The 14999-nt window shown below is 41.0% G+C and overlaps 1 pseudogene; it reads right to left on the bottom strand.

The window, feature by feature from the left end:
• Positions 1-1224: 1224 nt before the first annotated feature.
• Positions 1225-2602, bottom strand: LOC146578630 (uncharacterized; annotated as a pseudogene).
• Between the last annotated feature and the right edge of the window lie 12397 nt (positions 2603-14999).

The following is a 14999-nucleotide window of genomic DNA, read 5'->3' as shown; positions in this document are numbered from 1 at the left end:
TGAGAGTGATGTGCATCCGAAGGCTTGGAATGCAGCCTACATCATTTTCGTCTTTTGCAAAAGCTTTGCATTCCTCCCTGAGCATCATCCTCACTGCCGACTGTTGCCCACTCGTTAGATGGTCTAGAACTACAGGAGGATCCCAAACACCACTTGTCTCACCTGTGGGGGCTAATGGGACTTCAACACCTGCATTGTCTGCTGTTTTAGTTTTTGGAGTTTCTACAGGTTTTAGGGCAGCAGGGTATATTGCTTTTACGCCCTCAATGTGTCCCAGGACAACACGCGGATCTACAGTAATATTATGGCATGTGGTATTTGTGACAAATACTGGGACCATGGCTGAGTTGCCCCTTTTTACTTTAAACAATACTTCCTGCAAATGAAGCCCCTCAGGCAGGCTGGGGTTCAGAACAGGACAAAATAACATTAGAGTGTCCTCGTCAGCCTGTATGCGTGTGCGACAGCGAATGGTAGTAGCTTCACTAGGGCCTAAAACAACTTTACTCCGCCCTGTCTTGACTTGGATCTCTTCCGCGGCTGTTCGATGTGTCTCTATCAACTGGATAAAAGTCTTAGCAGATCTGACGTCAATACCAAAAGCACTACTCACAATATTTGCAGCACAGTCACTGTTTTTAACACCCTGTTGTTTAAGTTGCTCGTTGATGATTTCCAATACAGGCACTAGGAGACTAGAGCTGGTCGTCTCCACCCCCGTCAGTCTAAACTCTACAGGGACCCACCCCATAAATGGTATCTCTGTCTGATTAGCTGCGAGCCCATTTAATGGTTCTGAACCTAAGAGTTCATCTATCCCCCGGATAGCGGTGTGAGGTAAGTGCTCGACTCTCCAGTTCTCATTTATTACGGTAGCCTGTGCACCCGTGTCCCACAATGCGGTGACTGGTACATTGTCAAAGGTGCATCTCACCATTTTTCGTCTACCAATCAGCTTCACTAGTTTTTGTCCTTGCTTATCTGATAGAAGGTCAGAATATCCCATGTATGACAAACACCCCTTTTTCTCTCTTTCCCTCAAATGTTGTTCAACTAGCCTCACCGCTTTACATACATGTTTGTGATGGTGCCAGTGTTGTCCCTGACAGGCTTTAGAACAGTAACTGACAGATGAGCAGCCTGCACACCTGTGGAGTGGGGTGCTGACCGACTCTCTCTGGTGGCAGCAACCACAGCGGCGGGACTCCTGATGTGGTGGTGGGGTCACTGCTGGTCCCGTGGCAGTGGCCCTCTGGCGTTTCCCTGCAGCTGAAGTGGAGCTCGGCATCCTCTGGAGATGTGGCCGGGCTGGCCACACTTAAAGCAGTGGGTGCAGTTGTCTCCCTCTCCATTGCTCTGGCAGGTCCTGCAGCTTTTCTTCCTCCGGGTGTCCGTGGCAGCATCTGATGTCCTCTTTGTAGTCTGCGACTTGCCAGCGTTCAGGGAAGCAAGAACCATCTGCCTCACCTCTGCAACCTCGTTCCTCAGTTCTTTCACCAGGTCGTGCATTTCGGGTGGAGGATGATTTTTCTTGTCTTCCTTGGTGGCGGGGATCTGTGAGCTACTGCGTGGTTCATCCCTAGTATGTAGCTCATTGATTCTTGGTGGTTTTGTATTGTTCCTCTTTAACTTGTTCAGTCTTTCTGTCTCGAGATTGGCAGCTTCATTTAGTTTCTCAATCAGCATTTCATCAGTCACATCTGGGTTGTCAAGAAGGGCTTTAACTTGGAACTTTATGTTGTCATTTTGCAGCCCAGTGCCCACTGATCTCAAAAACTTCATTTTTACCAGGTCCCGACTGTAGTGTTCTGCTTCTTTGTCCTTGGATGCGTACAGGAGGCGATCTTTAAGCTCAATGGCTCTGAATAAAAAAGTCTTGAGCTGACTCTTTTGGATCTTGGGAAATATTTATCAGTTTTTGGTACAAATCAGATGTGTCATCTTCTCTGTAATGTCCTTTCAATATTGTCTATAACTGTGTGAGTGTCAAATCAGTCTTTATTTCAAGCATATCACGCAGTTTGAGACCTGGATTGATGGCTCTTATCACTGCTTCAATAACTTCTGACTCACTGTGGCCTTTGTGGAGTCCATTTTCCATCTGATGCAGCAGGTTGGTATAGGACAGCCGATCGCGCTGCCCTCCCTCACCTATTTGGCCACAGGTGCGAAAGTCCCTGCGAATTGTCACCTCTGGTACTTTAGAAGACGGCAGGTTCTGGCCGAGGCTCGGGGCAGCATCTGCCATCTTGAGTTTCTGCCCTATCACTCTAATTTCTTCCTGCAGCTCGTCATACTTGTCTCTTTCGTCTGAAGGGCGGGAAAAATCACTCTCGGCCGCATTGTCTTTAGCTTTATATTCGCCCAAAAACGATAAAAGTTCTTTCACAAACTGTACAGCATCGTCTGGTGTATAACTGTTTTCCACCTCGTCCAGTTTATGTTCTATAACTTTCATCAGGTGGCGTCTGGAAGTGTCTTTTGTGGGCTCATCTAGCGGTGTAGCAAAGCCTTTCACATTATAACCCACTTCTATGAGCTGATCACGACTTAGCTGGCAGAGTGTGGCGGTGATCTTATCTCGTAGGGCTTCTACCTCCATTGTGGCTACTCACAAGCTTGTCTTTAGTCCGTCAGATTTCAGGTCCGGTGCTTGGAGAAAGGTTTTTCTTGAGCGGTGCGGTAGCGCTAACGTTAGCCGCTAATGGCGCTAACCAGGCTTCTGCTTCACTCTCGTGCTGGAAGTTCTTCAAACCTTCCTCCTGGCTGGCTCGCCATGATATGTTGCAGCTTTAAGGCAGGGATGACTCCTGGAGTTGCTTTCTCACTGCATATGCTTTATTTCACAATCAGATCGATAACAAAAACATACAGCAGCTCCTTTCCTACTCCTAGCCCTTCGCTGCGGTGGAAAAAGAACGACTCCAATCCCCTTAAAGGAACATACGTACAAAAGAGATTTCCTGACACACCAATGAGGCGTTCAATGCCATCTTGTAAATATGAGTACTCTGGCAGAATAACAGTTTAAATGAAAAATACACCAGAACAAACAAGCAAACAAAAAAAGAAGTGTGGGGTACCTTTGAACCAATGAACAAAGTATAACAATTTATACTTTTTAACATAACCTGACCCCGTCAATATGTGATATGTCTCACAGTAATATTACCCTTATTACTCTTTTCAACACTTCATTAATTAAAATAGCATTGATAATATTTTTATAAAAATATAAAAATACTTTTAGAATGCGGCAATGGTGGAGGAGAGCGGGTTTGAAATATTACTCTTTATGGATCACAAAATAAACTTTTAAGATATTTTTAGCCGAGAACGTAGGTGTGTAAACATTAAATATCTGCTCGGTTTTTGAAGACATCATATATTTGCAAAAGTACTCTGATATTTTTGGAGCCGTCTGCTACCCACCAGCTCGATAGTTAGCTGGAAGGTCAAGGCTCACTAGAGCTGGTGAGAACAGCAAACTCCCAGCACATCATTTTCAGATCCCTGCTGTCTTTCACTACTCAGCTTAAACATGATATATAGATAACTTAAAAATTTTATTGTTTGGCTTTTTTCAGTGTTTTACTTGTTCCTGAGTAATTTGGCTGAGATTAAAGTTACAGTTTTCACAAAGTTTAATAAACATCACATAAACAGAAGTGTGAGATCGTTGAGAGGTTACGCCAGTGTCCTTTTTGTATTTTAGATAGCAAGGAGCATGTGCACAGCTGAGTTTATTAAATTCCACTGAGACAGCTGGTGACACAAGTCTGAAGGCTAGACTGTTGCATTTCACAGACTCACACTTCCGGCCTTTTCGGTCTTCAGAGGACTGGGCCCACGTAGACCATGAAGGCTGGACCCTCTGAAGGATGCAGCCCCTGAATTGGCACATGGCAAACATCTGTTTTATGCCATTTCCTTTATTTATTTTTCATTCCCATAACTCCCTGATCTCAGTTCTTTCGATACTTATTATTTATGTTTTTCCAGTGTTGCCAAAGTTCTTGGTCATATGGATCTTTCTGATTTTCGGGTTTTCTCAGCATCATTGTCTTTATCTTACCAAACAAAGAACTTTAAGCCCATTGTTGTTGCAATTTGGTATTATGAACAAAATAAAGTTGAACTGAATTACATTTAAATGAATATATGGTGTGAAAATTAACAATTTATGAAGCAAAAAATGTTTAAAATACACTCAACTGGCAGAGAATGTTGTTTGTGTGGAGTTGTTCTTTATGTTCACCTCAAATCAACCTGAGTGTCATTTCTCTTTAGTTCTGATCTCACTGCTGAGCTGCACAACAAACCAAGGTCAGTAACCTTCTTCTGTCACAGTTTAAACCTGAGAAATGCTCACTGATATGACCTGATTGGATTCATGTTTGCAGATGTAAAATCTCAGAAAAAAAAAAAGTTTAACAGATCATCAGTTTTTTTTTTTCATTGTAACCCTCACAGCTCGTCTGACTGTGAGTCCCAGCAGCTCTCAGTTATTTAAAGGACACTTTGTGTCTCTGAGCTGTGAGGAGGACGACAGCTCTGCTGGATGGACTCTGAGGAGAAACACAAGCAAACAACAGAGGACTCAGTGTGGAAGCACATGGGGAAAACCAGCTGGTTCTTCCTGTATCATCACTATGATGCCTCATGACAGTGGAGTTTACTGGTGTGAGTCCAGAGAGGGTCCCATCAGTAACATGGTTAACCTGACAGTCACTGGTAAGCTGAGTGTGTGGAGTTAGTGTTGATGAAGCTGTGTGTAAATGGATAAAATGCTGTAGTTTGTCTCTGTGTTGAGGTGGATCAGTGATCCTGCAGAGTCCTGTCCTCCCTGTGATGGAGGGAGATGACGTCACTCTGCTCTGTAAAACAAAGACCACTCCCTCCAACCTCCCAGCTGCTTTCTATAAAGATGGCTCCCTCATCAGGAAGCAGCCTACAGGTCACATGACCATCCAGCATGTTTCCAGGTCTGATGAAGGCCTCTACAAGTGTGACATCAGCGGTCATGGAGAGTCTCCATCCAGCTGGATCACTGTCACAGGTGACACACTCACCTGTCTGTGTTTCTGCAGCTTTCAACATTCACAATGTGACGACAACTTAATGACTGTGTTTGCTTTATTTTAGGGGAACACACCACCACACCTCCACCTACATCCACACCTCCACCTACATCCACAACTCCACCTACATCCACACCTCCTCCTGGTTCCACCTCCATCACTCTTCCTCCATCACTCTCTCCTCTTGATCTCTCTGTGCTTTCATTTGTTGGATCAGTCTGTGTTGTGGTTCTACTGGTGTTACTGGTTCTGCTGGTGAGACGATGTGTTCACAGGAAACCTGAAGGTGAGACTCAGACTTCCTGATCTTTCATGTCTGAGTTTGTTTAGTAGAATAAAGTTCACATTCATTATGATCATTAAACAAAACAAATAAGAAAGGTCAGGATAGGTTAATTAAAGAATCTAAATTGCCCATAGTTGTGAATGCGTGAGTGAGAATGGTTTTCTGTCTCTCTGTGTTGGCCCTGCGCCTGACTGGTAATCTGTCCAGGGTGTATCCTGCCTCTCACCCTAAGACAGCTGGGATAGGCTCCAGCGCCCCCCGCGACCCTGAAAAGATTAAGCAGAGGCAAATGGATTTATTAATTTATTAATTTAAAAAAACCAAACAAACCAAACAGTAAAACCCAAGAATCATATGACCTCCTATGAGAAATTGCTTTGGTGAAAGTGGGAAGGAAAATCTGCCTTTTATCAGGAAGGAACCTCCAGCAGAATCAGGCTCAGGGAGGGGCAGCCATCTGCCGTGATTGGTTGGGGTGAGGGGAGGCAGACAGACAGAGGCACACTGTGGAAGAGAGGTAGAGATGTATAAGGGCTAATATTTAAATGCAGAGAGGAATAAAAGCACATAGTGAGTGAAAAAGGTGACTGACAAAGAAACACTTGTGCATCGTTGGAATCTTGCTTTTCGGCACCACTTTGAGACAAACAGGGAAAAAAAGCTCACATATTAATTTTAATATGCGCACTGATGTAATCTGGTCAAAAATAACTAGAGGGTTTCTAAGTGTTTTAATGTTGTATTTGGGAATAGAATGGTGTGTATGTGTGAGTTTGGTGATGGAGTTTTTATTATGGATGAATTATGAATTTTTTATGAATTATTATGTCTACTTTTTATGTTTTATGGACAACAGATGGAAATTAGCCCTTGGCTATAATCTGGTATGTTTACATTCATGTAAGTTTTTTGTTACATGTATGTTCATTAACATGCACTGTCCTAAATAAAATAAAGAGTAATAAAGAGTAAGGCCAAGGTAATGATATCAGTACGTATCTGGTTAGATACCACATGTCTGAGATTTATTGTGGGTTGAATCTCTGTTTAGAGATGTAATTCACATTATTTGGATCATTTCAGCAGATCAAGAAGAAAGTGAAGAAGACGACCTCATCACTTATGTCATCATTGAGATATCAGTTCATCAAGAACAATCTGACAAAGAAAGACGAGGTAGTATTTTTATTTTTTTTCTTTATGGTGGGCTGTGGGTCACAGGTCTGTTTTTAATATTCTTAGTAAGTATATAAATAATCTTTTCCTAAAGAAGTATTGCAAACCAATAATAAAAATGATTAAAAAAAACATGTAAACAAAGAGACATTACAATTTTATCTAAATGAAAATCTTCAACAAATATAGTTGCTAATAATAGTTTATACTTTATTGATCCCTTCTCTCTGCGTTTGACCCATTCACTCAGTGAAGCAGTGGGCAGCCACACTGGGGAGCACTGTGTAGGGACGGCATCTAGCTCAAGGGTACCTCAGGGTAGCCATTCAGTGGACTTGAACCACCAACTTTCCAATAATGGGGCGACCACTCTACCTACTGAGCTATCGCTGCCCCAAAAAGAGCTAATTGGCAGCTGAAACAGGAACACATATTTAATAGAAAGATGTGAGATATATTGCATTTATTTTATTGTGTCAAATATGAACTCCCTAATGTTCATAGCCAGGGATCCATCTGCCAGGGCCTCCGCACCTGGCCACTGCCAAGCACACAATGTTTCCTGACCTCTAAAGTGCCTTGTGCGGGTGGTGGTGGTGGGCATACAAAAGGGTTGACTAATGTCCCTTTTTTGGGCTATGCCCAGCTAGGCCCGATGGACCTCTGCTCAAAGGAGTTTTTGAATTGCTCTTTATCTGATCCCAGGACCAATTTAGCAGATCCTACTAATCACACACAACGTGCTCTGTTTACGGAAGTAAAAATGGCAGCTACAGAGTTAGTAGGTGTTGTTGCAGCAATATATCAATTTCTGCAGAGTCATAACCGACAGAATTTTGACAAATTAACTAGAGAGAAAACTCAGTTTCTGTCCATTGACTCGCTCCGTCTCCAGTTTCTGCCCGGTGCTTTCTAGTTTGTCTTTTCTGGCACTGATAATTGGTAGGTACAAAAGTGACCTAGGTCGGATTTGAAAATATCGGATTTGTGCTGTTCAAACTGTCATAACATGATTGGATATGGGTCGCATAGGGTCAAAAAAGTTAGATTTGATGCACTTTCGCATTTAGTGTGAACGTAGCCTTAGAATCGAATCCCTGCTGATTGCAGATGATGTGGTTCTGTTTGCTTAATCAGGTGAGTTTTCTCCGAGGAGTGCCTCGCCCTCTCCCTTAGAGATAGCGTGAGAAGTTCAGCCATCCCGGAGAGGCTCAGAGTAGAGCCACCGCTCCGCCACATTAAAAGGATCCAGTTGCGGTGGTTCGGATATCTGACAAGGATGCCTCTTGGATGAGGTGTCCCACTGGGAGTACGCCCAGGGGCAGACCCAGGACATGCTTTAGAGCAGTGGTTCTTAACCTGGGTTCGATCGAACCCTAGGGGTTCGGTGAGTCGGTCTCAGGGGTTCGGCAGAGCCTCCACCGTGACATGCACGGCTCATTTTGTGCACCAATAAAAAACATATCTATGTCTTGAATTTGAAAAAAAGCATATTTTATTTTTCACTAAAGAGGGGTTCAGTGAATGCGCATATGAAACTGGTGGGGTTCGGTACCTCCAACAAGGTTAAGAACCACTGCTTTAGAGATAATATTCCTCAGCAGTCTTTGGGAATGATGGTGTTTCCCTGGACAAACTGGAGGAGGTGGCCAAGGAGGTGGCCAAGGAGGTGGAGTTCTGGGCTTCTCTTCTTAGGGTGCTTCCCCTGCAGATAAGCAGAAATAAATGTGACAGATCAGCAAATTTCTTTAGCGAGTCTTTGATTTTAACTAATGACTCAGCCTCAGGTCCAGATGGCAGGTATGTTGTGACACTCAGAACATTATCAGTGTTGTAATTGAGCAGTAGGACCTTAGAGCAGCTCTGATTAGTCTGACATGTATCTGCTGTCTGGTTTTTGGCCCACGTCAATTTATTGCCATATTTGCATATGGTAAATGGTAAAGGGCCTGTATTTGTATAGCGCTTTACTTAGTGTTTTACTTCGTCCCTATGGGCCCCAAAGCTACAAACACTACATTCAGTCATCCACCCATTCACACACACGTTCACACACTTGTGATGGCAAGCTACATTGTAACCACAGCTTCTCCTGGGCGCATTGAGAAAGGCAAGGCTGCCGGACACTGGCGCCACCGGGCCCTCTGACCACCACCAGTAGGCAACGGGTGAAGTGTCTTGCCCAAGGACACAACGACTGAGACTTTCAGTTGTTGGTTGTCGGTCGATATAAAGAAAACGACTGAATTGACAAGATGTTGTTTAATATAATAAACACACTTTTTACCGTTTCAAAGTTCGGCAAACTGTAAAACAAACTTCCTGTTGTTGATTACAGTTCATCCATCACACAGTTCATTCTCACCACAGTTTTTACTGGTTTGTCTAACAATAGTGTTCATGTTGTGAGAACGTGTTTGCTTTGTGCTCTGTGGTGAAGAGTGTCAGTCTGCAGTGGAAAAAGATGGCAGCTTTGTGGTCGTCCACCTGCATCTTTCTCAGAAACAGCCTCCAGTTCTTTGTGGTCACTCAGTGTTTCACAGCAGAGGTGTTAAGATGAGGAAAAAAAACTGTACAAAGATGCTGCGGTTTATAAAGCAGAACATCGGTGCCATGTAGCTCCTCCTGTTCATGACCCATCATATTTCTCATGTTACTGAACCGTGTGAAGAACAGAAAGAAAGTTTACAAGTTCTTGTAATTTCTTCACTATATTGGACGATAAGCTCTGGGAAGTCACACAAACAGTGTTTGTGGGACAAATTCATCTGGTTACAAATGTGACCCTTGCAATGGCCGGCACTGTCATGGACTCTCGTGATGACACATTAGAAACAGTAAAAATGTTTTGCTTTGTGTAGCTACACTGGTGTATTGTTGTAGCTTCAATGAGTTTTGTTTTCATTTTGCAGATATTTATTTTGTAGTTGTGGTCTACTCAGCAGTGAGAAGTGAAGACATCAGTTCTGGACAAACAGCCATCAGAACAAGCAGGCCCAGGTACAGCTGCTCTTTATCTTTAACTTTGCATAGAGACAAGCTAGCTGCTCATCCTGTTTGCATCCATCATGCTAAGATAAGCTGATCAAACCTCATCCTGGATCAAACTCAGAGCTCTGACCCAGTTGAACTAGAATGTGTGTGATGCAGAGAGGTGGAGGTTGGAGGTCTTGACTGAACTACAAAGTTTCTAATCATGTTTCCTGTTGTTTGAACTGTGTGTGTTTGTGTTCAGACTTTAAACCAGAGCCAGACGTCGTCTACTCTTCACTGAAGTAGTCCACCAGTCCAACCACTGACATCCAGCTGCTGGTCTCTAACTGGTCCCCCAGCACCTCAGACCAGAGTAAAAAAATACATAAAACACATTTTTATATGTTTTATGTCATTTTTTGTGTATTTTTTGTTGGAATATTTAATTTTTTTTTTCAGGCTAAATGACTAATGTGCAAAGGGCCTATACACCAGTAAAGACTAGTTAGTGAAATCATAATTCAGAATGTCTTCAGAAACAAACACATTGTGGTGATAAGTATAACAAAGTTAGAAGAGATGGCGCACACATCTGCATCTGGTTAAAAGGAAAAAACACACAAACATGAAAGAGTTTGCCAGATTTGTGCTTAATGAAATAGCTGGGAGTGGAAATATGGATATTTACAGTCTTGTGCAATAAAGAATATGTGTGTTGTATCACAAGACACAGTACCAATGTGTTTCACTGATTCATCTACACAAGCATTTTGTAGAGGGTATAAGTGTTGTGGCAGTTGTTCGGCTGGAAACGACTCTGAGGGCCAAATTTCAACTTTGTCAAATATGAGTTTGGAGCTTAATCTCAAAATTGACAATGTTTTTTTTTTTCTTAAAATGGCCCCAATACTCTCTCATAGCAGCATGACAGTCGTACTAATCTATTAACAACCAATTTGTGCTGCAGCTATTTTCAGAAACGAATCAATGCCCATTTAGGTAAGAGGGATGACTTTACATCTCAGTGGGTATAACACTCCTGTGACTTTGCTGGGGGCATCTTAAGATCACCACAGATGATGTGTTTTTAACCTTCTGTGAAAAGTAAAGTCTGAAATTCTGTGAAACTCAGGGGCTCCTGACAGTGCTCTTCTTCTGTTCTGCACAACAGATTTAACAAAAGGTAAATCTGGTGAAGAATCAGTCACATTATACTCAGTGCATTACGTATACATATGCATAATTTATGATCCCACAAATGTGTCTTTTCATAATTATGTAATGTTTCACTTTTACCACATGGTGGCAGTGTTTTCACACTGAATTAATTAATATTTTGCCCTCCACACCATAGATTACCGTTCACATTGTACTTCAAGATGTCAGACTTTAGTTGCTTTTTTACCTAAGAGGATTCGGAAGCTATTTGTTAAATATATAAAAGTAAAATATATATCTATCTATAAAATTATCATATCTTATCTTATCTTATCTATAAAATTTTCTTGATTCCAGTGAGTTGGAATAATTTATAATTAGAGGTTACAAATGATCAGATAGCCATCACCTGGAAAGTTTAGTGTTGATTTATAGATTAATTTTCAAATACAAAATCCAAATCTAATGTATTTATATAGCACATTTAAAAGGTGGAAAGTTTGCCCAAAGTGCTGTACAAAAATAAAACAGGATATAAAACAAAAGATAAAACCATTCACATTAAAACACGCACATAAAGGGAAAAAAGCATATCAACTCACACCAGTCTAAACGCTAAATGCTGAAAAAAGTTGTGTTTTCAAAAGAGACTTAAAAGGAAGAAGTGTAGATGCCTGTCTAATATTTAAAGGAAACGTATTCCAAAGTTTGGGAGCCACAATTGAAAAAGCTCGTTCTCCTTTAAGTTTCAACCAGTTTTGGGGACAACCGAAAGCAGCAGGTCAGCTGATCTAAGGTCCTTCAACCCTTTAGATCAGTGTTCCAAGAATACTGTGGTTGGTCAACAACATCAAAGGCTGCAGTAAGATCTAAAAGCACAAGAATTGCGGATCTTCCGCAATCATTTGCTAGAATTACGTAATTAAAAGCCCGTAAAAGTGTTGTTTTAGTGGAGTGTAGATGTTTAAAACCAGACTGAAAAAACACCATTACTATCCAAAAACATAATCAGTTTGGAAAAAAAACTTTTTTTTCCAATAGCTTTGAAAGGAATGTGAGTTTTCAGTCTAACATTTGAGCAAACCGAGACAGAGGTCAAGGTCACTTTGAAGAGTGTGCCCCTGCTGATGTGTAGGGCCTTCTACAGACTGTACAAGGTTAAAAGATTGAATAAGATTTAAAAACTCCTGAGCAAACGATCCATCAGGGGAACAGACGTGAATATTAAAATCAACAACTATTAAAATCCAATCATGAGAAGTTCAAAGCTGGAGGGGGAAACTGGTACATGGAGTTGTTTGCAGTGAAAGTTATTTTAAAAACTCAGTATTCCTCATCCTCTACCTGATATCCTTAGAGCATTAAGAAATGAGCAGTCAGAGGGCAACAGTAGCCAGCAGGCTCACCGCCACCCGACCCCATCACAAGAACCAGACAAGAGGCAACAGGTTCCAGGAGATGCCCTGGGATGGAACAGACAATAACCAACTGGAGCAGCCGCTGAAGAAACACTAAGGCAAGGTTTAAACTTCACCAGCTTAAACCTTAAACCAGTACATTTACGGCGTTAATGACGGTGTGTCGGGGCAGGTGGAAGCGCTCCATGTAGCAAGTAAGAACATCAGCTAGGGGCGGTGGATACTCTGTTCTTAACTCTTTCTGATTAGAGCTTTCAAAACTTATGGCAGAAAACTGAAGATCTAAAAGTTTTGGGGCATTCATACACCAGTTGTGAGTTGATTGGGTGGCAAGAACTGTCAGAAACAAAACAAACAATAACACAATTGACAGAAGCAGACGGCAAGCCACACACACCGGTGCTATCTTGATTTTTTTCTGTATTCAAATTTTTATTGCTATTTAGTTCAACAATTTCCCCGGTGATCCACCAGGGGGAGCAGCTCATCATTTCCTTAACTAGAAATCAAATGAATGCAGCACTAATCTACACAACAACAACCGTTCTGTTTCAAAACGCTTTGAACTGTGTGGTTTTATCGCTTTCAGGCAGCTGAGCTAAGCATCTTGTTAACAGCTAACCAGCTCTGTTTGCTCTACTGACACATGAGGTCACGTCACTGTCAGATGTTTCATGAACACAGAATAAAAACGTAGAAGGAAAGAAGCTTTGTGTGTTTTCATTCTGCTGTACAAACCAACAGCTCATGTGAAACAAAACACACATCTGTACAATAAACAAACACTCACTGCTGAACCAGTTTGACCAGGACACTGACACACAGACACACACAGACACACACAGACACACCTTTTCCACCAACACACAGCTGCTGAGGATTTGTATAAATAATCAGGATATTATTTAAATAATAATCAATAGTAATAATAAATAATTGGAAAATTCCATCGGCCTTTCTGTTTTACTTTATTCTGAAACTTGTTCTGAGCCACATTTCCCACATTTCCCACATGGTCATATGAGCCTTTAAAGTTTCCCAGAATGCACTGGTTTACCCTGGACTTGTTCCTGTTCCTCACAGATGGTTCAGTTTATTAAAACTTTGATAAAAATTTTGTCTCTAGATTGTGACAGTTGTAGTGGTTTGAGCTTTTCATAGAACTTCATTTTTTTGTTGTTTAGTTTTTTTTAGCCATTGAAATTTCATAACTTATGAAGTTCTGAGGGAACACATCGTAAACGGTAAATGGTTCTTATACAGCACTTTGTACTCGGAGTAGAGTAATGAATGACGTCCATGACACAGACGACACCAGAAACAAGTGCGGTGGTTTTAAACAGAGTAAGTGTTTTATTTACATTTTCCATTCACGTTGTCTGAGTATGTGATCAGACCTGCTGGATTTATGATCAATGGTTTTTTTTGTTTGTTTGTTTTTTTTTGTTTCCAAATGAAAAAATGCATTCACTCAAGACAGTGGATATATTTTGAACAGTCACTCTCTTGGGGTTTGTTGCATGTGAAGAATTAAGAAAAGAGCCTGTTGTTTTTGTAAATAACCGTGTTGTACAGGACATTAAACATGATGTTTAGGTACATGTGACATTTGAATTTTACTCATTAGAATAAGTTGATTTCAATTCACATACACTACACAGACAGGATGTTTCTACACATCTACCTGTTTCACTGAGACAAGTTCACTTCCTGTTACTTTGTAAGTGTACTTGTTTGTCAAATATGTGTATGTAAAGCTGGAGAAGACAGGACTGTGGTTTCTAAAATGTTGCTATGGTCTTTTTTTTCTTTTTTTCTTTTGCAGGTGAACAATCAAACTTAAGAATATGATTTCATAGAAGAAATAGAGCTTTAAACAGAATCACCTTTTCATATTCAAAATTATTAAAGCTTTAAGGTGCATGTTTCCTTAGTGTACTTTGAGGTACCTCAAACATATTTATCCAGTGACCAAAAATGACCTTATCAGCATTTGCACTAAGTTTGTGTTGCTGTGGAGAGTGAATATAATTGGTTTTGGCACAGACTATAAGTTTTTGAGCTTGAGGTTTGCAGTGTTGTAGACTTTGATTGGTTTTTAATATATAGTAGTATGTGTAAGATGAATAAAACAAAATATTAGAATATTTTAATATGGCAGCCAGACTTTGTTCAACCCCAGTGTATAACACACAAATCAGTTAGTGTCAACAGAACTAAGGGTTTTTAGTAATATAGTCTTAATTCCGGTGCTTTTATTGCATCATAGTGATGCACCTCACAGTGTATGTATTTTTCTGATGTCACTGTGCATGATAGTCAAGTCTTTATTCATAAAACACATTTAAATGTAACAGACGGTGACCAAAGTGTTGCACATATTTAATGTTCCATGTTAGACCCTCTATTAAAAGGGAGTCATATTATAGTAAGATGAGCTTTTTTCCTATTTATATGGGAAACAGCTCCAGGGATTTACTGAAACAAGTGCAAACGTCTATGTAAATACAGACAGTACAAAAGATGGACATAGCTACCGTGATGCCGTCCACTGATTTCTGAATTCGGTGAAACCTCTGCATGAGTGTTTCCATCTACGCTGTCCTGGTTGCATAAAAATGATTTTTTATTTAATATGACCAAGTTTCTTTGGATCTTGGCTGCCTTTTGTTCTTTTCTCTGGCAAAAGGATCTAACACAGCTCTGAGGAAGCCAATCCATGATTGATAGAGTTTCATTTTGTGTGTGTGTGTTTTGTTTATTTTTTTTGTATCCACGTGTGCTTTTACTGCATTGACAGTGAGTTTGGGATCATTGTCTTGCTGCAAAATTGAGGCTTTACCAATAGAGGCTATTGCATGATTGAGAATGTGCCTTTCAAGTTTCATGTTAAAACACCATTCAGAT

Source organism: Mchenga conophoros, linkage group LG3, assembly GCF_057382185.1.
Source record: "Mchenga conophoros isolate Kocher_MC1m ecotype Shallow Benthic linkage group LG3, M_conophoros_male_GT1.1, whole genome shotgun sequence".
NCBI lineage: Eukaryota > Metazoa > Chordata > Actinopteri > Cichliformes > Cichlidae > Mchenga > Mchenga conophoros.
This window is presented reverse-complemented; position numbering and strand designations above follow the sequence as displayed.